General features: G+C 38.2%; 2 long non-coding RNA genes across 2 annotated transcripts in view; both read left to right on the plus strand.

The window, feature by feature from the left end:
- The window catches only part of LOC136295738 (uncharacterized), a 198835-nt gene that overhangs the window by 137417 nt on the left and 35232 nt on the right, over positions 1-26186 (plus strand). Inside the window, exon 2 of the long non-coding RNA XR_010722784.1 lies at positions 4480-4591. This is a non-coding gene — a long non-coding RNA (uncharacterized lncRNA). The remainder of the gene's footprint in view (positions 1-4479; positions 4592-26186) is intronic.
- Positions 7744-10652, plus strand: LOC136295739 (uncharacterized). The gene is made up of 3 exons (XR_010722785.1): positions 7744-7915; positions 9215-9246; positions 10511-10652. It is a non-coding gene; the product is annotated as an uncharacterized lncRNA (long non-coding RNA).

Below are 26186 nucleotides of genomic sequence, written 5' to 3' on the forward strand. Positions count from 1 at the left end.
CAACAACAGGGTTTGCTTTCTTTTCCTCTAACTCACTTATGATATTTTATAAGATAGCAGTTCTTTAAGTTGAAAAAGATCCTATTCTTGAAGGACTGTCCACATCACTAATCCTGGTAATAGGCAAAGTATGGAGGGAAGAAATGATGTTTCATGTGTACATGATTCAGAAAATAATTCTCCCATTTGCTCTCAGATGAGACAGTCTAATTTTGCAGGTTGTTTGTTATTTGGCTTCTTTTTTTTTTGTTATTTATATTAAATATTTTGTGGTTCTGTTTAAATTTTTTCTGCTTTGGAACGTGTAATGAAGATTTGATGCAGGAGAAAGTTCAGCAGCTCCAAAGGAATCCTTTTCAAATATGGCTCTAAGTTGAGCCTCCTTTTTTGTGGGATTAAGTTTGGCTTTCACAATGTTTCAGCCAGTGTTTAGCGACCAGGTAGTTTTGAATTCGTGGTTCAATTCCTGTAAAACGCAAGCAATGGCTACACCAAAATCTTTTCAGCAAAACTCTTTCCGATGTCATCACAAAGACTTTCAACAGAAGTGGGAAAACTAATTTCTGAATTTCCAAAATGCAATTCATGACCCCTCTTTAAGTGCAAAGTGGATGTCGTCCGCACGCTTTGCTCCTCTTTTCTCTTTACCTTCTGATTGGCTCTAGAAAGTCCCTGCCTTTCTGGGATCTGCTTTAGCTTTGCTCTACAAGTAGTGGGGCATTGGTCTTCTTACTTACTGAACAATGTTTCTTGGAGTAATATTCCCATTTTTTTGATGGAGTAAGTTCACCCATTTAATAAGATTGCACAAAATTTCTCTCGTCAGATTAAAATGTAGCTTAGAAACTCTTGAAGTCAAGACTGACATTAAGTTAAAATAATAGTGATGAAGACTACAGGAGGCCGAGACAAGATTTTTTTTTTCTTGTAATTATTTTGCTGTGATGTCTCTCTATGCCTGTCTGTGAGACAAAAAAAAATCTCAACTTTTTTTCATAACAAAGGTAGTAATCAGGAATGTATTTTATAGCATAACTGAAAAGGTAAATTAAGGTGTAAGAAAAGAGGACAAACTGTTCTTCTCTTTGAAATAAAATCATTGTTCCAGGACATATGTTTCATATGTAGCTAATCCGTGCAGTCGGCTGCTGTTTGTTATTTAACACTCAGGGTGTGCTTTGTAAGCATACGGCTGTATTAATCAAATCAGCATTATTTTGTTCCCATACAACACTGACTCTTTTCATCTATAGGCTATTCAGAAAGAGGAATAGAAAACAAACTCACCTGGCGTTGTGAATGAACACAGATAATTTAACACCAAAATTAGCTTAAGAAATGCAGCACCATGAAGTGCTGTATGAAATAACTACTTTTGGGAAAGAAAGAATGAAAAAAAAAACCAACTAAAGAGATCTTCCCTCTAGGAAATACTTGATGTGATGGATTTTTAAATGATCAGAAACACCTGATAGAGTAGAACACTATGCACATATCTTTGTTTTTTAAGCTTTTCCTAGGGAACAGTTACCTGGAAGTCTTGTGCTTCTCTGGTAAATGTTCCCTGGGCATTTGAGCCCAGCACGTGCATTGGCTGACACATGGATAATATTGCGGGAAATCTTTTAGTTAAGTTAGTGTCACACAGTACTTGTTTTACTTTATCTCCATTTACCTATAGACCATTGCTATTGTGTGTGGAAAATTTGGGAAACTTTTTTCGTATTAGACAGTGAAGAAGAAATTACTTCTGACTGTCTTTAAGAAAAGCATTATACTAACCTTAGTACTAAATAGAAATAAAAAACTAGAGAAGCTGTATCTGGTTTCATTCAAGAGAAGACTTTTTGTTATATAAATCTGAATGATGCAACTTCTTTCTTCCTCATCATCAAGTATGAAGTTCACTTGCTGTGCCTGTCAATTGACTAAAGGGAAACTATGCTGGCTGACAATAACCCCATTTCAGAAAAAAGTCTGAACTTTCTCTGTTTGGGGAATGTTAATTTAAAAAATAAATATTTTAATGAAATAACTTCTGACTTTTGCCCCCACTCTCCCTGTGACCCTTCTTCCCTCCTGTCATGGTAAAATAAAGCCCTTTCCAGCCTTAACGTCACGTTACAGCATTAGCGTGATTCCTTCAGTAATTAATAGAATTTAAGCTCCAGCGTGGTCAGTTTTGATTAAGCAAACATTGAATTAATTCAATCTGCAAACACTTAACTCTGTTAGGGCTATTGAGGGGAGAGAGAGCATTTGGATGGACGGCAGGACACATCCTCATCGGATTGCTCGGCACCTCCGAGTAGTTAACGCTGGGATCAATACAGCTCCTCCAGCTATAATAAAATGGCTTCGACAAGCTCATCTGGGGCTGAGAACACACTATACACATTGATTTCCTGGCCTGATATAACCCATTTACCTATTCAGCTAGTCCGTTAAGGAAGGTGTAAGGCTACAAAGGCCCAAGGGAGCAATGATGCCTGTAAGTAGGTTAGCAAATACTTGGAAATGTCTTAATTTGTTTTACAGTTACTACTTCAGGGGGATACATTTTTATTTATTTATTTATTTATTTTTTTGAGGAAAAGTTTTACGTGTAATTATTTATTATTTTGTAATGGTTTTTAAGTTGGGAGGTATGAAGTGTTCTTTGCCTAATTTCTGTCTTCATCAAGGTCCTCGCTGTTCTCAGGAGCTTGAATATTTGTGGTCCCCAAAACTGTGACTTCTCTCCCTTTCAGCTCTGAAATGTACACACTATAAAGAACATGCCAAGCCAAAACTTACTGTCTGTCATCCTCTACTTTTTAATTCATTCGGTTTTCCTTCTTGAGTCTGATAGAGACAAAAGGGATAGAAAGAGATTTTCTCTATGGTGATCCATGAATCAACTTCACATTGTTCCCAGCTGAGTTCTTGCACTTCTGGTTATTTCTTTATTGCCGCTTTCTGAGGTCCAGGTTGCAGAACTAGGAACTGGAAAGGTGATTCTAGTCCAGGTACTACCAGACTAATGAATTCTGCTTTACTCTGCCTGTGAGCCTATGGCTAGAGGAGGGGAGAAGCAACCCGGACTTGATGCTGGCTGCTGGTAAATAGTGAATTTGAGTGTTTCGACCAAGGGTAGTTTCCTTTGAAAGCAGCTTGTAAAGTGGCTTAGAGAGCTGTCCAATTCTTCCCACTCTCCACTTTTATGCCATGTATGAAGTGACCAGTACAATTTCCAGTAGCGTTTCTCCTGTCATTTCAAATGTTTTACCATCTAGAAATGAATAATTTGTGATACCATGTCCTAAAATACATGCCCAGGTATGTGAAAAAGCTGGGGTTTTTCCATGTTTATTCATTTCATTGCTCCCAAACTCAGTTTTTTGTTTCTGTTTTGTTACTGGCTTGTTTTATTCCCTCTGTGCTTCTGCACTGAGCGGGTGGATACTCAAACCATTCATGAGGAAAGATATATTGAAAAAGACAGAACGGTAAGGCAGCTGATAGGCAGTTATTAGATTCAGATAAACTGTAATCTTAAGTCATCTTATGAGCATGCTAATTACACAATGACATTACCTACATAGAGTGCCATTGCTTTGTTAACATGTTATGCAAGGTCCTTTATTAACACTGCAAGAAAGGACTTCCTCTCATTAGATGGTTATGCAAAACTGTAATTATACTTGCCTGTGAAAAATGGTGAAGTTATGAAAGGCTTGCTTCTGGAGGGCTTTACTGCCCCCCCCTTGCAGATAATAATCACTCTTTCTGTGGAGTGAGGGTGACACAATGTAAAGTAAGAAATTTGTTTCCATCTCAGGTTTAGAATCCAGTAATCTCTTTATCTTTCTGCTAAGAAAACTATCATCTACGTTAGTGTAGCATTAAAATAATAAGAATTCTGTGGTAACTCGGCATCTGTAATTTTAAAGAGAAATTTGGGTCACTGTCACTGGGGAGAAAATTAGCAGTGAATGACTCAATTTTAAAAAGTCTTTATTATAGAAACAAAATATTTTGGATGTGATGATGACTAGTGGCTTCAAATAATGCCTTTTTAGGATTGAAATGCACTTTTTTTGCTACTGAATGCACCTTTGACTTTATAGGTTCGTAAAACTGTGATATGGCCATGCTGTGAAAATAATGCATTGTGCAAGAAATACCCCCAAGCTCCTCAGCAGTGATGCCATAGTCACCTCTCTGAAGCAGTTTAACTGTAGATAGCCTTTAACAGACAAGAAGAGGGATTTCACATCAATTTTTCCCCATAACACCATGGCCACAAAGCTGTAGCTGTGTCCTTTGAAAGGCTCGTTTGGAGAGTTCTCCGTAAGCTGAACGTTTGCCCACACCTGGTTTCCCTGGGATCCATTCTACAGACCAGGTAGTCAAAATGGCTTTTGCAATTTTGCAAGAGTGTTCTTAGATTTTATTTATTTATATACTTACTTTATTTTTCCCTGTTTTATTTTTCAGGAAAAGCCTGTGAAGCCCCTCTTCAAAGCTTTCTTTTTTAGAGTTGTCATGCTGAAGGAGGATTTAATTAATGCTCTGTATGTGCATTTCCAATGGAAATGGTCACACTTGGGTAAGGAACATTTTGTTTCAATTCCAGTAGTATCTCAGTATTTTAATAGATTTTTAGTCCACATAAATTTTACACCTGTTATGAAAACATTCCATGTCCTTAAAATCAAGCTATCTTAAATTTAATTAAGATTAAGGGTCTTAGGTGTATGCTATAAAGTTTCAAAATTCGGTTGCAGCATTTTGTTTGAACCATGCATGGGTTTTATGCTAATTATGTAAATTAGAAGCACTACTGCTTCCACTTTTACTTTATTAATTACGAGAAGAAATTATGGAAATTGGAGTTTGAAGGCAGCGCACTCAGAAATTTTCAGTATACTTGTGAGGCCAGTGAGGTGCACAGTGAAGATGTTTTGAGAAAGGCAGAGGAATCCTTTGGAGCTGTAAGTGAACGAGTTCTGCCCGTATCTTGTCTACCATTGGCTTCAGCTGGGCAGGCGGCCTTGTGCTGTGGGCCTCTGCCTGGATTATGGACAGCGCAGATATAATTTCAGGGTACAAGACAGGCTTAGTGGACAGAGAGCAGCTGATGCTCCCTTCTGATTATCCTAAAATGTAGAAGAAGTAAAATGAAATATAGCAGAAGAATATCCATTATATGAGATGTCGGAGAGAAGGCAACCTAGTGTGGAATGAGAGCAGGGGAAGCCAAAAGAGAAGAGGCAACTGATGAAGAGTTGGTGGTACTGAGGAAATAATCTGTGTTGGAGCCTAGGAGCAGACTAGAAAATGCTACCCCACTCAGTGCAAGTGGAAATGAGCATTTAATTGTTGGAAGAGAATGTGAAGTTTGGAAGTGTAAGTTGAGAGACTTGCTTTATGGGAGATGTTGGGTGGTCATTAGCAAAGAACGGAAGTGAAATCAAGAGTGTGATAATACTGAACACTTCCATAATGAAACAGAAGAGTTGTAGAAGAATTTCTAGGATGCTCTCCTGGCAGCCTGGTGAAAATAATCCAAAAATAACAGAGGTTTTATTTGGATTAATTTACCTTGCTAAACTACACCACTTTTTAATAACAGAATTCATGAAACTCATTCAAGCTCTCACTTCCTTTTGTGCTTTCCCAATAAACAGTTAGTTTACTGGCTTTAAGCATCCAGGTGCATCACGTTTTTCACATAATAAGGACTAACATTCTCAGCTGTCAGTGGCAAAAGGCCGCCCTTATTTCAGGTGAGTGCAAGGGCTGCCTGAGACAAAACGGAAACGACACAGAACACTGATACTGTTGTGGCCTCAAGCAAATACAGAAGTCATACACCAAAACTGTGCATTGCTAAAGGCAACCAGTACAGAACTAGCACAAAAACTAATAGGCTGGAAAAAAGCAGCGCTAAGAATATCCCTAACGGCTTACAGGAATATGCGCCTCACTTTGTGCCAGGGCCACTCAGATACAGGACAGGACTGAAAGGGAAACTAGCACTAAAAGTGGGAAAAAATCAGAGTAAGGAAGTTACTCCTAGAAATCTGGCAAAGACAGAAAGGACATGTGAGCCCAGGAACATCAACCAGAAGTCTTGTTTTTCAGTACATGATTCTAACCACAACTCCTTTGTCTTTGAAGCTGTTGGGGATGTGAGTAGCTTATTAAAACAAATATGTTGAATATTAGTGATGAAAAGAATGGAAAATTTTATGACAAGGTTTAAGGTTTGGACATATGAATTTTTTGAATACTCCGTGTGTGCACTTTTATCCTGGGCCATCAGGTTAAAACATCAATGAAAATTTAAAAGATGAATGAAGCCCTTTCTTTTTGTAACTTGTAACCTAATATTTTCCTGGAAGATTCCATTGTTAGCCATCCTGAGTTTTAGAGGAGAACATCAGCAGCATTTGAAGGAACAGATAGTGAAATATCTCTGCTTTTGCACAGAATCACCACATAATAGGAGACTTCAGGGGCTTGATATCAATTAAGAATGTGAGAAAATACTGAAAAAACGGTGCTGTTTAAAATAACTGGTCTTTGGATCATTCTGAGAGGCAGAGGATAAGCTAAATTTTGCCATATAAATCATGTCACATTGCCTGTGAGCTCCTCAGGCATGGCCAGGTTTTATATCTGTCGATGCCATGTTGGGTTTTTGTTTTTTTTTTTGGTGTGGAAGGACTTCTGTGTACAAGTTCCTATGGCTTGGTTCACTTTAAAGTTTTACAAATCTTCACAGACCTTTTTGAACTATCTCATTTTTTAGGGCTGAGCTTATGATTTTTGTGGTTTAGAGCATTTTTGTGAATATTTAGCATGGTAAGTATAAGTATACTCAGCCTTTGTGAGGCAGTGACTTAGACTGCAAATATAAGTGATTTAACTTCTGCTTGAATAGTACCCATCATATAAGCCAAGACATTCTTTTAATAAGTGAGACTAATAAATAAAGCAAAAGGATTGGAGTCAGAGGGTCCAGAGCCCTGCCGTCAGTCTGACTCAACTCAAGCAATTACCTAAGTAATGCAGCAATAAACAAAAAGAAATCAAATGGATTTTTCACTTCAGAATTAAAAAAAAAATGTTTTGTTTCTTTTATCCCTGACTTCTAAGGCCACAGCCACACACAGAGCTAGGGCAGCAATTGCACCTCGCACTTCATAGAGCAAGGCATGCATACTGCCTGGGAAACAAAACATCTTACTTTAAATAAAAAAAGCATTCTGTAAATTAATAACGAGGAAAGTAGATTTTCTTTCCTTCTTTTCCTCCTTCTTTCTGAGCCCTACAATGTATAAAAGTGAAGCAATTATTATGCAAAAAAAAACCCCAACAAAAACAAAAAAAACCCCAAAAAACCACAAACCAAAAAACCCCCAAAAAATTTCAAAGGCAAAGAAAAGATACAAGAAACTGAAGCGCAGAAGAGTGAACTTCTCCATGCATGGCAGTGATGCATGGACAGAGGTGATATATTGATTTCTATGGTGAAATTTTTTACATGTTAAAGTTCATTCCTCAAGAATATAAAAGTTTCAAGTCAAATATTCTGGGGTTAATTGTAACTTTATGGTATGTTTTCATAAGTTTGGCTAGGTAGCTCCAGATCATGAATTCTGACTCTGACTCCATGTTCTTCAATTTTTTTTTTTTTTGAATTAAGTTCCACCTCACTTATGAGTCTGTTGGTGTTTTTCCAGAAAAGAGGAGACAAAGACCCTCTTGCCTTGCTGTCTGCAGTTAGTTTGGAGATGGCTGGCTGTGCTCTCTGGTATCTTCCAGGGCCGCAGTCTTAACACTGAACATATCTATGCAGCATTTTCATGGGTGGCAACTGGTCTTCTAAAGCACGCAGTTCAAGAATTCAAGAATAAAACTTAAAGTAAGAAAGCCTTTTTCATATTCCTCGAATTCGTGTGTGCTTTAAAACTGTTGTTTTTTTTTTTAAAAAAATTCCTTTTTTATCTGTTCTTTTAAAATAATAGTTTTCAAAAAATGGTCTTTTTTGATGTTTTTCCCAGGTCACAGGTCTATGTATGGTATTACAGTAAAATAAATTTGTGACTGACAGGGTGTGACATGCAAATGTACTTATGCCATGTATTTTTTACATTTTCCTGAGCACGCACCCATGTTTTTCCTCAAAATTTTGAAATGAACCCCAAATTCTCCATTTTCCTTGTCTCTCATCCCCCTCTCTGCTTCTCGGAGGTGGAGACCATTCTATTCCGTAAGATTTTTGTCATTAAACACATAAGCAGAGGTATAAGTAACTGATAGGGGTAGCACGGATGTAAATGGGTCATGGAAAACTGTTTTCCCAGTGTCTCTTTTCCAAACAGTGTCTGTGGGAACAGGGAGCTTAATGAGCTGGTTATGACACAGGATGCGTGGGCAGACCTTGCTGTTATCTGTTTGGTTCTGGAGGAACACTCAATCACAATTGAATGTAAGAATTGGCATTGGAAATTTGGCAGAAAGCAATACTCTCCTAATGGCAAGATTTAAAATGAATATTTCAGTTTTGGTGCCAGAATATAGTAAGTAGTGGATGAAATTGCTCATAAAGCATTCAGCAGCCTCATTAAGATGGGTCATATTGTCTGCAGGCAGGAGTAGTCTTGGAAGATGAATCTTTCTCTGTCCTTAGAACTGTTGTTTAAAGGATAAAATCCAGCATCTGGTACCAATTTAAAGCTTTGTCCATGCTGCAGAATTAGGGTTTTAGCCAATTATTTGAAAGTTTTCATTTTGGTTTTTAATGGGTAATGGTGCAGCTCATAGATGTCTTAGTAATTTAGGTGTGTACCACCAAGCCTCGGGTAATTGAGCCCGGTCTGTAAATGTGTACTTACCTTTAGGTGTACGAGTAGCAAAACGAACTGGAGTGGGATTACTTTACTTTTGTGGTAAACACTGCTTCTCCCTAATTTGTGCTGAAATAATCATCTCGTCAGTTACATAGTAAGGAAAATACTTCTAGTAATTTTGCTTTATTGGCATGACCAAAAAAGAAAATGCGGTTTTTTTTGGTGGTGAGAAAGCAAAACAGAGACTGTTAAACCCTACCATCTTTTATATGGACTATCCATGCAAGTTTTAAAAGCAAAGGTTTTTTATTTGAAAACTCAGTGTGCCCTGTCCTGAGGAATATAGGTTCATAGCCCTCTCCTTCTGCCAGTGTCGTGTCGTTCCATGGAGAAGTCTCTGGCGGTGAGTTTAAACAGTTTCTTTTCTTTTCTAACTTTCCCATGTAGTCATGGATCACTCTAATAAAACTAATAATAGAAATTGAATATGTATGAGATTCCTGTTGGTCCCTTTTGCAGTGAGCAGTACAAGCAGAAGCCATTGATATCTGGAGAGTATCAAAATTAATATGAGAAAAGCTCAGTTAAAATGTTTACTTAAAAATATTTCAGTGGCTTTTATTGAAGCGCCTCGTGGTCCCGCTGCAGCGAGAACAGTGTTCTCACACATGCATAGAGATGTCATGCTGAGCTTTGCTGCAACGTTCTGGGGCTGCCTCAGAACCCTGCGCTGCTATTAGAGGAGAAAACATGTAATGTGTTATTTGGTTTGAAACCATAAAAATGATTTTTGTTTGTCATGCTCTGCTCTGCGTGGTCTCAAGGTACTTTGCTGTTTAACTCGAATTTCAGATCCTTATGGCACGCGGTGGAAATGTCACAGTGGTGTGTTTTTTTTTTTTCTTCTTCTTCTTCTTTTTCTTATCTACATAAACAACATAACTTTGTCAGAAAATTGAAAATGTGCACTTTGTCCCATCAGCTAAAATGGGCTGTCAGATAATGCTTTTTTTTTCTCCATTGCATCAGATGAATGATGTAAATGGTTTTTGGCTTTGGAGTTTTTTGCAAGGCACTAGAGTAAATGATCAGAGTAGTAACATTTTTAACCTTATCTATCATACTGAAACATTTTTTCTGCCTCCAATAAAACATGTCAGAGTCGATTAAGGACATTCTTCAATGAGGTATAATTCACAGATTTTAGTAGCGAATCCAAGAGCACTGAAGTATTAAAGAGGCTGTGAATACTTAATTACGGATATGTTGCCATCCTACCTTTTACTGAATTCCCTTAACACTTTGGTGCTCTGTATCTGAAAATGCTCTTTTCCTCTGATGGGGAAGTAAAAGGAAAAGCCAGGTACAATGGCAGAGCATATGTCACATTGTATCTAGTGACAGTGCCGTGAGAGATACTGCTGTTCTAGTACATTCAGCTGTGCTTATCTGGTACATGAGTGCACATTACTTTCCATGGGCTTGGATCACTTTGGACAGTATCATTAAATGCCACGTCATTACCTGTTATGGAGTAGTGCTTTTGCTTGAAGTGCCTCCTGGGATACATGCAACAGTAGGAAGAATGATGGGTAAAGATGGAAGCAGCATTAAATTTTCAATGGGAACACTATTGACTTTGACTTTTCAGAAGCCTTATCTTTTAGATGGTGTTTGTCACAGAACCTGCAAAGCCGGGGATGTTCGTCAGTTGGAAGTTGCAGGCAGTTGAACGATATGGACAGGTGAAGGCTCCAGAGGGATCAGCTGGGCTAGCATCGAGCTGGAGGGGGTAAATTGAAGGTTTATTTATCCAATTCACTGTCAAGGTCAGCTTGCTGGAGAGCTGTCCTGTGTGTGCTTACAAAATGCCAAAATCCTGGCAAATTGTCTGAAAGAGCCTCCAAATCACTGACCTTTGTACAGCTCACATCAGCATGCCACTGTCTTTTAACAGTATCCTTAGAGTGCATTAAATAGTTTGTAAAATCAAGCTTTTAATGTCAGCAGAAGTAACTTTTTATTTTCAGAAATAAGGAAAAAATAAAAGATACTAGTGATGATAGAAACATATGAAATAGAGAGGCTGTTTCATCTGAAATACTTTTAGTATCTATGGCTTTTTCAGGGCGTTCTTCAGAGCATGTTTTAGAGAGGCTCTTTCTTTTCCTCACCAGATAAAAAGTCTAAAACATTCGGATTTTTTTCTCTCTCAATATATGGTCTTTAGCATATTAAAAAAAAAATCTAGATTTGCCTTTAGCCTTCTTTTACTCTCTCAGGTGAGTTGCTCAGATTTTCAGCTAATTAGAGTTTAATTCATTCTTTTAATTAGTTACAAGCGAGCTTTTAACTGTCTAGTTTCATGTGTTTCTCCTGTATCTGAGTTAGGTATCTGTTAGAAACGGGTTAAATTTTTATTTTTACTCATAACTAGGTATACCTCTAAGTAGGTTATATGTATCACTTTGCTAACCATGTAGTCTTTTGAAAGTGACTTTTTAAAAATTATTTTTATATATGTGAGTCCTTTTGCATATAAGGAGTGTAAATCTCTGCATAATACCTAACCTTGGAATTTATGTTGGGGAAGAAGTGGGCTACACCTTAGTTGACTGTGAAGCATGTACCCCCCTGTTCCAAAGCCATTTAAATTGTCTACGCTTAACTGAAGTGGCATGAAAATAAAAACGCAGCAGGTTTAACCATAATTGGCTTAGTCTTATAAAGGGGTAATGGCACATTTGGCTGTTTTAGTGAATGGCTTTTCCCTTGCTTTGTAGTAGGTCTTGTTTCCATTTAAATATACAAGGCTCATCATGGCCAAGTGAAAGACAGATATGCGTTAAGCTTCTGTTTCACATTTTGGTATTTTGCAGTGTGCTTCTGGTTTTGTTTTCTCATTTTTTTCCTTTCTTTTTCTGCCCCCATTCATTAATGAGATGCCCAAATAAATGTTTTTTTCTGAATTCAACTTTGTAATTTTCTTTTTTCTGCTCCTTGTTTGTCACCTCTCTGTGCAAACTCAATTTTTCCAAGTAAGGCAGCTCAATTTGCATTTTTCCCCGAAAGGAATGTTGGTGCCAACGCTCCACACAGCTCTCGTGGCATGGGTGGAAATTATTGACTAGGAATGGATGAACTGGAAAATCAATTTTAGCCCTATTTTGAGAACCTTCATGTGGAACTCTCACTACTTTAAACTAATTTCTAATTATACTTGTCTGTTAATACAGGGTGTATTTCCAAATTTTCTCAAAATCTCTTTCAATGTCTTTGTGCCCTGTTGTTGATTTTTATTTTATTAGTATGTGTATGTATCTCTGAACATTTTCAGAGTTTGAAACAGAAACAGTTTTTGTAAGAACAAAGTAAAAATGACCTCTTGAAGTTTCTAAACTCTAGCACAAGTATAAATTTTGGTGTATGTACAAGTTTGGAATACATGTAATTCCTATTAATTTAATGACTTGTGGTTAAATCATTGTTTAAGTACTTTTTAGACCACAGAGATTTTATATGATGGCTGCTGAGGGCTGCCTTTGAGCCATAATACATGATCACGTGAACCTGCTGTAGTTCACAGATCACTGACTTGACAGAACTTTATTATTATTTAATATTTATGTTACAATATTGCCCAGAGTCCCCAGCCTTAGACAATGCCCTGTTACAGTGGGTATTGTACAAACATCGATGTAGACATGATCAATGTCTCAAGGATCTCAGAGCTGTTGTAGTTATAAGGTCACGCTGCAATGAACTTCAAGTCTGCGTAAACTTTGCAAAAAGAAGTTTTGCAATATGCCAGCTTTGAAGTAGGAGGGATCAAATCAAAGAGAGTGGAGAGACAAGGATTCCACCTGTGTGACAAAGCAGAGCCTTGCCTTTATTGTTGGTGAGTACGCATTTAGACAGAACAAACGCAAGACTGAATTATGATACAGCGCCTTAGGGCACATGCTGCATTTCAAATTCAGGGATTAGCCTATGTTTTATATGCTTTATATTCTACTTTAATTGAAATTGCTGCATTTTCAGATTGAGATTTAACAGATAAAAGAAGGAAAAGATATTTCCCAGGTAGTATGTCTGAATTTCATAACTGTGTCTCTGCACTCCTGGCAGTCATGGTTTGCATTAAAAGGGTTAAGAGTGATTTACACTGGGCTGGCCAATGAGAAAGTCTGAATCTGAGTCTGTGTTCTGTGCTGGAAATGTTGATCATGAAATTATTAGTGAACAGAGTTTGTGTCTCTCTTGGACTATATTTTCAGTTTAAACCTTGCCTTTTCACGTGACATTAGTTAGTAGAAAACATGCAGAGTAGAGATACAGACCTGCCATTTTCTACACTTCAGGTTTTGTTTTCTTTTCTCTTGGTCTAGTTTAAGATACTGAGCCAGGAAGATTCCCTTTGGGGTTTTTATCTTTGTTGTTGTTGTTGTTGAAACTAGCAGGATTTGGTAAAGTCTCCTTGGTGTCCTAATATTCCTCTAACAGAGTGGGAAAGTTTCCCTTTCAGGGAGAGACATACTGCTTCTCACTGAGAAAGCTGAATGCTTGTGATGACATTGAGACAATTTCATCTATTGTTCAGAAATACTTTGTTTTACTATTTCTTTTGATTATACTAAACTATAAGTAATTACTGTTCAGAATCTGAGATCCTTTGGCTTTAACTTAGAACACACCATTTTTTGCAGTAATTCTTTCCATGTAATATTTTAGTGGCAAAAAAGTACGTTTAAGGAATCTTGAACTAGCAATAATATTATCTTTTAGGAGAGTCTTGGTTAAACAGAGGGAGGAAATTGCCTTGTAGTTTTCTCTGGATGTTGGAGGTGAATTATAGCAGCTCTGAGGATAACTTATTTGGCTCCTTGCTTCTTTAGCTAACCAACCCACTGACTCTGCACAAAAAAAGTTCATGTCTCTTTGAGCTCTTCTTCTTATTGCAGATTATCTGGGCATATTAAGAGTTTGGTTTAGATTTTAGATACAAGCATGGTTTCTGAAGGCAGTATTTGGCTGTAGGGCGTCTGACTGCTTTCATTTGCTGGATGTGGGATATGGTTTTTGGTAGGAAGAACTCAAGGGCGAGGAATGGTGACAGAACACCCAGTCCTGCCCAGTCTGCTTGTGGCTGTTCATAGCTCTGAAACACTGGTTCAACAGTCCAAGTTATCACAGAGCACGAGCCAAGTTCCCCTTTTACATTCCTGGTCCATGTGCTGATCTGTGGAAATGTATAGAAACTGCTGTGCCTGCCTGATGACCACTGTGGATTCTGCAACCCAGGGGTCTCGTAAAAACACAAAACATCTGAGCCATAGAGAACAATACTTTTTTCTTTTTTCCCCTTCCTGTGAAATGTTAGGATACTTAGTCTGTTTTCCCCTTAAATTTGGATGGAACAAGCTCCTTTGACATATTACACATTCCTCCTCTTGTGCTTGCTTCCTGTGACTTTCTCCAAGTGCCATTCTGCTCTCACTGAGTTTGAAGCCCTCTTTCAACAAACGGTGTTTAAAGCAGAGAGGCACTGTTGTTCATGGACACCTCCTTTTGCAACGACACCTTTCTTGGACCAGTGTTTGTAGAGAGAAAAGGCAGATTACAATACCTAAACCAAGAAATTCTGTCTATTCTGCAGCAGGCAGCCGTGTTCTGTGAGCTTTTGCATGGTTGATTTCATCTTTGGGTATGGGTGGTTTGAGCACCTTGGTGTGTGCTGTGATGATTGAGAACATCCCTTGCTCCTTTTGCTCAGAAGTCTGTAGAGGTTTGAATAACAGATTATGTAAGCACAATGGCTTTTAGAGGGTAAGGACGCAGTAATAGGGCCATCATGAACGTGCTGAGGTATCTGTCCTAATAATGCACCACAAAATTAATATGTACCTTTGCAGCGGTTGCTGAGGGTGTCTGCTTCCTTGCAGATCAATTTGATATAGTGTTCTGTCTGTACAGAAATTGTGCAGTTCAGTTTCTGTGGTTAAAAAGCAGACATTCTGGATTATATGACAGAACTTGATGATTTTGATAATCCATTAACATTTAAAATAAGAAGAAAGTACAAAGCTGAAAAGAGACCTTAGTATGAATTCGAGGACATTTGATGAAAGGTCTAAATTTAATATTATATCTTATTATTGTCTGAGCCATCTGGGGTTTTCTTTGTAACTTCTACATCACTGAATGTATTCTCATCATACGAGTCTTTTTTTTTTAAATATGCAATTTTATTTCAAGACAAACCTGTCAGATGTAGATATTAGACAATTACTGTTCAAGAATATAGGAAATGGGAGAGATTACCTGCAATGATTATGAAATGTGCAGATCTTAATCTCTTAGGCTAAACAGGAAACAATGAATACATTTGGTTTTTAATGTGCAAAAAAATAGATGTATGTGCATATGAAGTTTTGGAGCTGAATTTGATCTACTTGTACCCAATGTGTGATGGGTGTATCAGTTTCTTCATTATCAGAGAAATAACTCCTAGACCACTGGGTGAAATATCATCAGAGTTAGTAGGGCCAAAAAGAGAAGTTGCCATGTGAGCAGTGAATTCAGGTTTCCTGTAACAAGTTTGCTGGACTGACGCTTTTATTGGAAAAAAACCCAACGAACCTCAACAACAGCACAACCCCACAAAAAATGCCAACCCACCAGCTGTTGAGGAATCCCGGGCAGGTGTCCGGGCAGCTGCAGGTGGGGTCTGTGTGTGAGCCCAGGCAGGAGCTGTGACCTGCCAGGACTCTGCCTGACTCAGGGCACGAGGAGCTGTGCCACGGCTGGGTGAGGGGACACCAGAGCCAGGACAGGAGCTGAGCAGGAACACCCCAGACCCCACAGAGCTTTAGACTAAAGGAGATAAAACCCCCGCAGTTCCTTTTTTGGGGTCCCTCCTCAGGGGCTGCAGCTTGGGCTGGTTTTTGTTACTGCTCTGTCATTCCATTGTTTAAAGGACCCAGAGGTCTGAGAATGCTGTGGGAAATTTGGGGTTGAGCTGGTGAGGAGCCTCTTCTGGCTGTGAGTGGGTGTGTGGAGCCCAGGGGACCTGCTGGGTCACCCTGTGAAGGGCCCTCAGTGCCAGCAGTGACCCTCTGGGGTGGCAGGGGTGGCTGACAGAGGCTCCTGGATGAGCAGACAGAAGTTATTACTTGGGCTTGGGTCCTAATCACAGAAGTTGTGTTAAGGGAAGTTTCCTGATTTATCAGGTGGACCTGTGTCTATTCATAGCATGGAGCTGGGGCTGAAGGAGAAAGAATTTCTAATCTGTAGGTGAAGACCCAGGGTATGCATCCATCCATTACTGATTTCAGGAAAAGTCAAATGACAGATGCGTATACACTTTGAAAGTCTGCATGTTTTATGACACAGAGAGTCTCAGAAGAGACTATTTGAACATTATAACTTTATGCCTAACTGTGGTGCTGTCAAGACAAAGCATAATGTTTTCACATCTAAAATTTAACTACACTATATTTATTGTTTTGCTCAAGAACATTAAAGGAATCTTATCTGTCAACATACAAGAGCAATGAATGAACAACTTAAATTACAAGAGTAAATTAAATGTCAACTTTATTCCACCAAAACAGGCTGTTCTTTTCTGTTAGCAGAGGTTATAACCACTGTCTTGAAATATTTGCTGTTGAAAATGATTGACAAGTGTGGACAGAAGTGTGTAAATGCAACAGGTTTTTAATTTACTGGATTACCATATTTATTGCAAGCATACGGGTAAGTTTGGAAAAATAACTTCATTGTTGTACTGTGTTAGCTCAAATCCCCTGCATTCATTGTAGTTTCAAACTTTACTGCTCTCTCTGTTCTCATATTGGCCATGTTTTTTTAACTAGAGTATAGGTCTGTGTTTTATTTTATACTTATAAATCACTGAGACCCAGTAAAAATGTAAAAAACCCTAATAGATAAAAATGATATATACTTTTGCCTTAGAGTATGTGATCTATTTCTCCAAAGTATTTTGAAGACCTCTTCAAATTCTGTGTGTGCTTGTAAATTGCCTGTTATTAAAATAACTCTTTTAGGTGTAACAAAAAAGAAAGAAAAAAAAGTTATAACATAGTGTACATATTGCTGTTGAAACCTTCCTCACCTGTGTGTCCGCATTTGTTTGCTGGTCTTTGAGAAGAAAAATTTCTTGGAGCAAGACTACATGCAGCTATAGACTGGGATTAGAGAATTATAGTTCTTAGGGAAGGTTCAGAAAGACATAACAGATAAGTGAAATGTTATTTCACAAGGTCTGCTTCATTGTGTGGGATATTTCTCCTTGACGGGAACATATAAAATTGTTTATCTAATGTATCCACACTGTGTATAGTGAAAGAAAAGGGAGTAACAGGTCTTTATCAAAACTATTCACGTGGAAGGGCATGATGTAACATAAACCAACGGAGGAGTTTATTTGTGGCAAAATTATGGGCATCTCTCATGCCTTTCATCTCCAACAAATGCACGCTTGCCTACATTGTGTTCGTAAATGAGCGCTCTGCCTGCTTGGAATATGGACTCCTAGAGTCAAACAACTTGAACTGGATGAAAAATGAGAGGGCTAAAAATTACGCTGCTGAAGCAAGGCAGTATTTATCCTTGTGGTCAGAGCTATATGAGAAAAGCCCTCAATCTGCAATTTTCAATATATCTGTTCTGGGTGAAGATAAAAGAATTGCTAATTGAGTTTACAGTATGTAAGACTCTGGGCTATGTAAGGGTAGGTTATCATTACCTCTGTGTTGTCAGTTGTAAATCTATCTGCTTCTGTGGTCTAGAAAGTCTCTTCCCATAAAATGATGGTCCAGTATTTTTTGAGCCAAGATGTTCTCTCTCCAGCATATGTCAGAAGTAGTGACATAAGACAGAAACTCTCATAATACTAGCCATGAACCAAAAGGAATGCGTCTTGTTAACAACTTTGGAAAGACCCAGTTCTCATTGTAACTGCCTTCTAGCAGCTACATGCAAGAGAGGATAAAAATTATAAAATATAACCATGATGTATTTTCCAGATGAAGCAATAGTTTATAATGATAGTCACTATAAAGTTAATTTTTACTTGAACAGAGCTGAGCTTAATGGTTTTCAATTATACTAATTTGAGTCATGGGTTTAGTTCATGTGGATTTTGCAACCCCTGGGTTTTGCTTTTATGTCTTCTCCCTTAAATGCGTTGCATTATGCCCTTCCCATTCTCTTTTAGCGGGGAATATCAGGCATGGCTGGGATGGCTCCATCCCCTTCCATTTGCATCGGAATTTAATCTTCTGTGAGGAAGAAGATTAAACATGTAATTTGAAAATAAGCTCTCATGGTCCAAATGGCTTTGTCACCCAGCACATGCTGAAGCAAGAATGTCCAAAAGTTATGTCACCTTTCTCTGACAGAGGCTGAAATCTCTATTTCACCGAAACTTTCCGAGGCCCCCTTTGCATTGGCAAGGAGTTAGGTTCCTTATAAATGCATCAGTTTAAATTGATTTGAGGCCTCATATCTGCAGTAGGTATCTTTTGGGATTTTTTTTTACTTTAGACGATGGTTCGTGTGGTCACTGGAACCAAAAGTCTCCATCCTGTCTGCATTTGGAGATGACTGAAAAACAGTTGCTGATTTGCACCTTTTACTTACATTGACTAATGGAGCACATCTGGTACGCATCTGGTAGAGCTTCTGATTTTTTTTTTTTTTTTTGGCCTACGAAAGGAATCTGGAATCAGGTCATCAAAACAGTTTTATTAACAAAGCCAACTACAGTAAGAAGGAATAAATTCACCCAAAGCTGTACCACTGTTCTGGACTGAAAGGCTGGTGTAGGTACAGCCTGTGACCAGTGCCATGGCCATTTGTCTGCACAGAGGGTGAGCAATTCTTTGTTACGTCTCTTGTCCCTTATGCCTCTCTGATACTACAAGTGTTACTCTGTAGTTTCTTTCTGATTTTTCATTTGCTTGTATAATAGATCCCGTATTGGCTTGCTCCTTTTTATTTTTTTCTCAAACTTCACCCTGACCTCCCACCCATGGAGGCTGCTGCAGGCTGTGTCTCTGTATTTTTGCTCAAGCATGGAGTTGGCCAGTGCTGGCCACAAACCAAATGCCCACTGTTTTTCAGAGTGCGCGTTGCATTAAAGACATCTGAGCACCTCTGGGGCTCCACCCGTGGTGCCATTTGAAGAATTGTGGTATTTGTTTACTGATTTAAATGATCTCGGTCTCGTCTTTGCTTTTTAGAAAGGAAGTGTTAAGAGGTATGGAACTACAAGAAGAAGAAGGAAAGTCTTCTCCCCACACAGACGTGACTGCAGAGATGTGGTCACTCAATTTGTGTGGGGAGGCTTTTGGTTGCTGAAAAAAAGGAGGTCTGGTTAAGATGTCTGGTCAGGGGTGTCTGCAAGTCTTTACCTCAGCTTCGGTCCTTACGTGTAACAAAAGCTTTCCAGTGGCATAGCAGCATCTACTACATAGTTTCAGAAATTAATTTGCTATTTAATCTCATTTTTATTTCTTGTTTCCTTAGTAGTATGCCTTTTGCCTCATAAAAAAAAATGTTAATTCTATCATTATAATTTGCTTTGATGGCATATTTAAGGGTATGTCCTCATGGAATGTCTCTTGGAGAGATGATACCCTGGAAAGAATATGTCTAGAATGGACAGTACTGTCTGACCTCATTAGCCAGCCGTCCAGGGAGCAATTGCAAAAGACCTAGATTGCAGTAAAACCTTGTTTCTCTCCAAGACAGGCAGTAGATTGTATGACTGGGGTGTCACCTTGGTTGTGTCCTGCAGCTTTCAATCTGCAACACATGGACAAGCCTTGAACAGGCACTGTGTCAAGCAAATAGCGTCAGGGTTTGTCATGGGTGCCATGGTTTATTACTTTCTTGATGAAATGGGCATTTGTCCAGTAAGAACTCGAGTTGTACCTCTGAATTATTTCGCCTGAACTATTTAAGTTACCCTACCTGGTGCAAATTTGGGCTGAATTTGTTCTACAGGAGAAAGGCTCCACGTCTACTTTTTTATGTAATTGTAATCTTCAATCCATGGTTGGCTAAAACGTTAGATGTGTTCACTGACCTCTTTGACATCAATAAGAATAGAGTATCTAAATCAGTTAAGATTCCATTTATTCATATACATTATATGCATTTTAATATCGACAAGAGAAGACAGGTCTTATCATTAAAATGATCTTGGATGTAACGTTTTCAGATTGTTACCATAATAGTTCATGACATGCTGGATCTGTTTTGAGTGCCATAAATCATAGCAACTGATGGGAAAGGAAAGAGCAGCGGTTAGAGAACTATGGAATAAATAAATAATTTTAAAAATAGGTTAAATATTGTTTACTGTCAAAAAGAGGACAGGAATATGATACTTTTCAATTACTTTTTGCCCATTTCTTTAATTTAGCTGAGTTTTATATTGATTAAATGTGGTGGAGGGTGGGGTATTCTTTTGGGCTGCAGATTCCTCTGAAGTTGAGAACATATGGTGTAACTGTTGCTTTTATTTTGTGCAGTGATCTTTTTGTCCTAACCCGACTCACACTGTGTTTCCTGCAAAGATTTAGACTTGCTCTGTTTAAAACGTATATCATCTTCCTGATAAACGCTGTCTTTCAAAAGCACATTTACTTTTTGCTTGTAGCACTTCCTTGAATGATGTGGGAATTACAACCCAAAGCCAGTCCTGTTTTCTTAAATATGATGTAACTTGTAATGCAGATCAATATGTATCAATATAACCTTTAAGTCAAACTCTGTACATTTGGCTTTGAACTTCAAGGTGTGGTTTTTACTGGGTGAAAGAACAAGCTAAACTACTGGAATGTTATTATTACATTTTTCAGTATTTTTTGGCTAAAACTTAACTTGAACTACCCAGATAAAATGCTCTGATCATTTTAAATATTTATCTTGGTGTGTGAAGAAACCAAAGTTAGAAAAGAGATTTGGGGTTTTGGTTGGTGCTTTGTTGTGGGTTTTTTTTTGTTTTGTTTTGTTTTGTTTGTTTTGTTTTTTTACTAGCTGAAGGCAATTATATCTTTATTGACCCTCTGCGTTCACCCCCTCCTTCAATGTCAGGTACTTGCTTATTATTATCAACATGACATCTCCTTTCTTTGAAAGGTTGTCCGTCACACTTTGAATCACCTCTCTCCATGGTTACATTTTCTAATCAGTTCACATGATTGAGCCTACATCAAGTGATGCTTTACTTAATTCCTTTCCGTTTGTGTGGTGTGATTCTTGGAGGGACTCTCGTCAAAATTTTGGAGGGCCCTGTCAGTTTGAAAAGAACATGACCTTTAAATTGTATCAGTATGTTTGCTGGTGCATAAGGGAAAGGAAAAGGTTTGTAGTGATGGAAAACCACTCTAAAAATGAAAAGTAATTCTCTCAGAAGCAACATGCATAAGAAGTTAATTTGTTTATATTTAACTGATTTAAAAAAAAAACGCAGAACAAGGGGCTCATGTTCTTTGAGCAATAAGTGGTCTGAACAGTGTGTCCTTAAATTTGGCTTAGAAAATGTTGTCTATTGTTCTTCCTTTCCTGCATTTATAATAATGGATAAAAGTAGAAATATTCAAATGCGACAGAATAAAGGTGTAATTCTTTGAAATTATCAAAGCTGTTACTTTGCTGCATTTTCATAACTGTATCTGTGGCCATGCTATAATTAGTAATTGACAATGCTAATTATTGTACGGTCTGTCACTGACTAAAGTGGCAGAGTTAGATTTTATGTGGGTATAAATATGCATACATTTATGTGTGCGTGAGAGGATACTTCAAGTTAACACAGAATTTTGCATTGTGAATGCAGGCACTCTGAAAACAAGGAAAATCCATCTGGAATGCCTAATGTGGATAGTTGAGGAATATAATACAGATTCATGCTGGTGGAGCTGAGTAATGCTGGGAACATAATAAAGCTTTGCAACCTTTATTAAGTATACAAACTATAGATGATCAAACACCCTGCATAACGGAGTCAGGGATGTTGACTGTTCTTATCTCCTTTCCTCTATGCTTTGAGGTAAACTACTCTCAAGTATCTTTTACAAATGTCAAAATGTGTAGTTTCACTGAAGCTGTTGAAGTCTGGTTTGCCATGCATTTATATATTATTGTCACTTGATGTCTAGAAGCTTTGTCTTTTTAGCTTTTTTTTTTTCTATATTTGGAGTGGTTTTAATCACACCTCTGCAGATTCTTTGGTATCATATGAGGTCTTCTGAAAGTGTTCCCAAGGTCTGTGAAAGGATTTTTCTTTTCGTTGTGGCTCCATGGCATGCTCAAAAAATGTGTAGGAACTTGATTGTCTTTGAACTTTTCACCCTTCTGTCAACTTTGTTGAAATGAGCCTGTAGAATCAGAAGTTATAGGGTGGAGATGCACAGGTAGGTGGGGTGTGAGCGCCCAGAATTGCTGCAGTGAAGGTGTTTGTGCTGCTCCCTTGCCACCCTCAGTCCCCTGCCACTCTCTTCAAATCTAATAGTGTTCTCACTGAACCCTAAAAGGGATCTAGGCTTTCCTGCCAAAGATCTTGTTTTCTGGTACTGGATCTCATTCTTCCTTCGGGAAATCGACCCTATATGAGTCAAGCTGACAAAATTCAAGTTGACAGAGCTCTTGTTTTGGATGTGGCTGGAAAGAGATGAACAGGTTAATCCTTACTGTGAATTTGTATTTAGACAGCACTATGTCAGAGTCAAATTCCGATCTTTGTTCTCCGATTTTCAGCTTAAGGAGTAGAAAACTAGACCCCAAAAGTTAATTACTTTCTACTTTTTCACTCTTCCCAAGAAGTGGCCCAGTGTCCCTCGAGCTCCAGGCTTGAATGCTGGCAGACTCTGCCCCTTTAATGCAGCAGCTGTGGGCTGGTTCTGGGCCTCGAGAGCAGAGAGCTCACCTCTCAGATCTGTCCTGTCTCAGTTTAATTATTTGGCGTGTTTCACTTTCCTAATGATTGTGGCAAAACTGTGGTGGTTTGCATCTAAAATTAAGGCTGTTCGGAGTTCAGGTCTGTAGGTTTTTGCTGCATTAAGGTGTGCCAGCTTTCAAGCTGGAGTTGTGTAGCTCATGATACACAAATTGCAGGTGGAAATGATGCCTGTCAATTGCATACACTCTATGCAGCACTAGATTTCCCTGTGCAAATTTTGGAATGGCATGGTTTGTGGATTTGAGAGACTAAAGGAGATCAAGGCAGCTGTAGCTGGTGTACAGGCATGCAACGTTATCTGCATTTCATAGAGGCGTTTTGTGCAGGATTTTATTTTAGCATTTTGTGCTAATTCATATTTCATGATTCATTCATACGTTTAACCCGTTAATGCAATTCTAACCTTTCCCTGATTGCTCAGATAAAAGCATTTTCTCTGTGTCTCAGAGAGTATGAAATAAGGTGGCAGAATGATAAATACCAATAGCGAGTTTCTGGGTTGGTAGCAATATTCAGTAGCATATAACGTGGCTTTCACTTACACAAAGAAAGGTCATACATTTTCATCTGTGACGTACCATCCTTGGCTGAGACATGAACTTCACAAATATGTGAAGCCACCATATTCAACAGTTGTTTTCTTCTGGGCTATAACCTCCAGGTTTTAGTTACTCTAACTTGATGGAGCCCCTGGTTTGTGATATTGAGGTCAAATGATGTTTGGCATCTCCTACTGGAAATCCCTCTTTTGACAGGGCTGCTTTCCTTTTTAGCACATGTGAAACCTCAGAAATGCTGAAAATCACATTCTCTCCTTGAAAACAAAACCAAAATCACACATCACAGATTAAATATTAGAAATTAGGCCTTGACTGCAACAATGGATTTTGGTTTTGGATGAAAACTTCTGTTCTTTTTTTCTATACCAGAGGTGAACTAGAAATGCTTACACGGTATTATATTTTTCAGAAGAGCAAATATAAGAAAAATTCTGTGCAGCCTTAGAAGGCTAATACATGTTTTTCTTTGTGCTTCCTTTTCTTCCTTAGGAAGTTGATGCTAGAAACTGTGCATCACTTCAGGGTCTTGTGGTATGACCTCAAAACATTTGTTTATTTATTTATTTACTTCGCCTCCTTCCTCCCCTCCCCCCCTCCTTTTTGACTCCTACTCTGGCTAATTGTTCTCCTCTTTCCCTTGAAAGAATAAAATTGTGTGTTTTAACACATTCCATTTCCTACAAGCTAAAGTCCTCCCAGTGTAATGTGTTTCTCACTTTACCGCTTATGGATATGGGAAAAATAATTCCATGTCTTGAATTGTCTAACACACAGAGTAATAGCCTATGTTCCTGCAGCCTTATCAACTTGATTGGAATTTTCCACATGGAGCAAATGCAGAGCTGAACTCCTAAGGAGCATCATGGGGACTAGATCCCAGAGTTCCAACCTGCTTGTTGCTTAATCACAGGCAGTATTCATTCAAAAGTCTCTCTTAAATTAATTGAGAGAGCATTGCCTGAGAGGGGTTGAAAGATTGGGATCATTCTGAACAGCAGTGTAGTTGTGCTACACTGTTAAAGGATGCCATGCCTTAAATATACTGGAAGTCATAAACACGGCATTATAATAAATTACAAAGCAGACTTTTGGAAGATTTGTTCTACCTTTCACAAAATGCTAATGTTTATTTTGCCTTCATTTCATCGCATTGTCTTTCATTTAAAAATTACAGCTTTACTACAGTGAGCTAATTTCATAATACTGTATTAACTTAATATTATATAAATTATGTTTGTCAGATTTGGGCATTGTTGTAGATGTACAAAGCCCAAATTTACTACCAAAGCTCTCCAAACACATGTATTCATAATTTGCTACAATGAACCATATGCCACAATATAGTATTAAGGAATTACACATTCTAATGCCAGGCACAAATCCTGCTGCTCTTTCTGCAACTGTTCTAGGTACAAATAGAAACAATATATTTCTAGCCTTTTTTTTCCCCCCCCTACTTGCAATTATGAGCAAAAAATGTTACAGCGTGGGAATATTTTAGCCACCTGCACTTTGTTGTCTGACTAATTTTTTAGCTGCGTGTTGCCTTTGAACATTATTGAAAATATGCAGGGATTGCAGCAGTTCCTGGGTGTATTTTCTCTGCAGACTATTATAACTTTAGGCCTGGAAGGAAAAGGTAATAGAAATTGGCACAAGGAATATTACAGGGTACGGAGAGCTACAGCTTTCTTTTAGTGGAGAATGGGAGCGCTCCTGCCTGAGGTTTAATTGCAGCTGCCTGCAGTTTTGCATGTGGTGCTTTCCACTTGCAAGGTGTAAGGTTCTGCAGTGTAACCTGGCTTATTCTCTCCATTCAAACAAAGAGCAGAAATGCTCTCTGTGAAGGGAAAGGGAGAGCTTGTGCAATTGTGGAACATCTATAGGTTTTTAAACACACACTGTCTAATCAGCCTCTGACAGATCCATTGTAAATCAAAGGTCTGGTAAGTGGGGATGCCAGAAATGTTTGATCTCATTCCAAGCCTTGAAACAACTTGCTTATTTTTTCTGCAGTTTGGCTCCTCACTAAAATAAAACATTGAGAGATGAATGTTCTGACAGGTCATTGTGTGTCAAACTGTCACTCTGTAATGGTTACATATTTCAGCTGGATTGAGGTGGTGGTGGTTGGGGGAGGTCTGAGAGAAAGAGAAAAAGAGGGAGAGAAAGAGACAAAGAATAACAAGATTTCTGCTTCCTTCTTATGGCTGATCTTCATTTAAACCAAACACTTGTCATGTTCAGGGGAAGTTTTATAAATTTTTAATGATGTTGCGTACAACTGGTGCTTTGAAATTTGCTGTACTTTAATTTTTTCTTCGTTAGCAAAGGTTCGCTAATGCATTGAAGTGCTAAGAGCGTGTCCTAGGGATGCCATGATAATTGTGTTGTTAATAATATTGTGGCACTAGTAATGTTCTCCTGGTAATCAAGCCATGAGATTTTTTTTTAATATATTCAGTTATTACACTGCATCTCGTACAAATCATGTCAATTACAATTGCCAGTCTATGACAGTTAAAATAATTGTATACGTTTTCCAGAATTTTCTATTGGCTTGGCTAATCAAGCTAAAAAAAAAAAAATCAACACATTATTTGCATTAATTTTGTTTCTAGTCTATTTCTACTCCTAAATCATTTGTCCATCTACTTCAAAAGGCGGAACAGTAAGTATTTTAATAATAAATATAGAAGCATATTCATACTGTAACATAATATAGGCATACTTCTGCAATAGTAGCACAGAATATTTCCTAGGATTAATCTCTGTGAGTGTATAGATATA

This window comes from Chamaea fasciata, unplaced genomic scaffold (genome assembly GCF_029207755.1).
Source record: "Chamaea fasciata isolate MVZ Bird 193981 ecotype frontalis unplaced genomic scaffold, bChaFas1.0.hap1 SCAF_12, whole genome shotgun sequence".
NCBI lineage: Eukaryota > Metazoa > Chordata > Aves > Passeriformes > Sylviidae > Chamaea > Chamaea fasciata.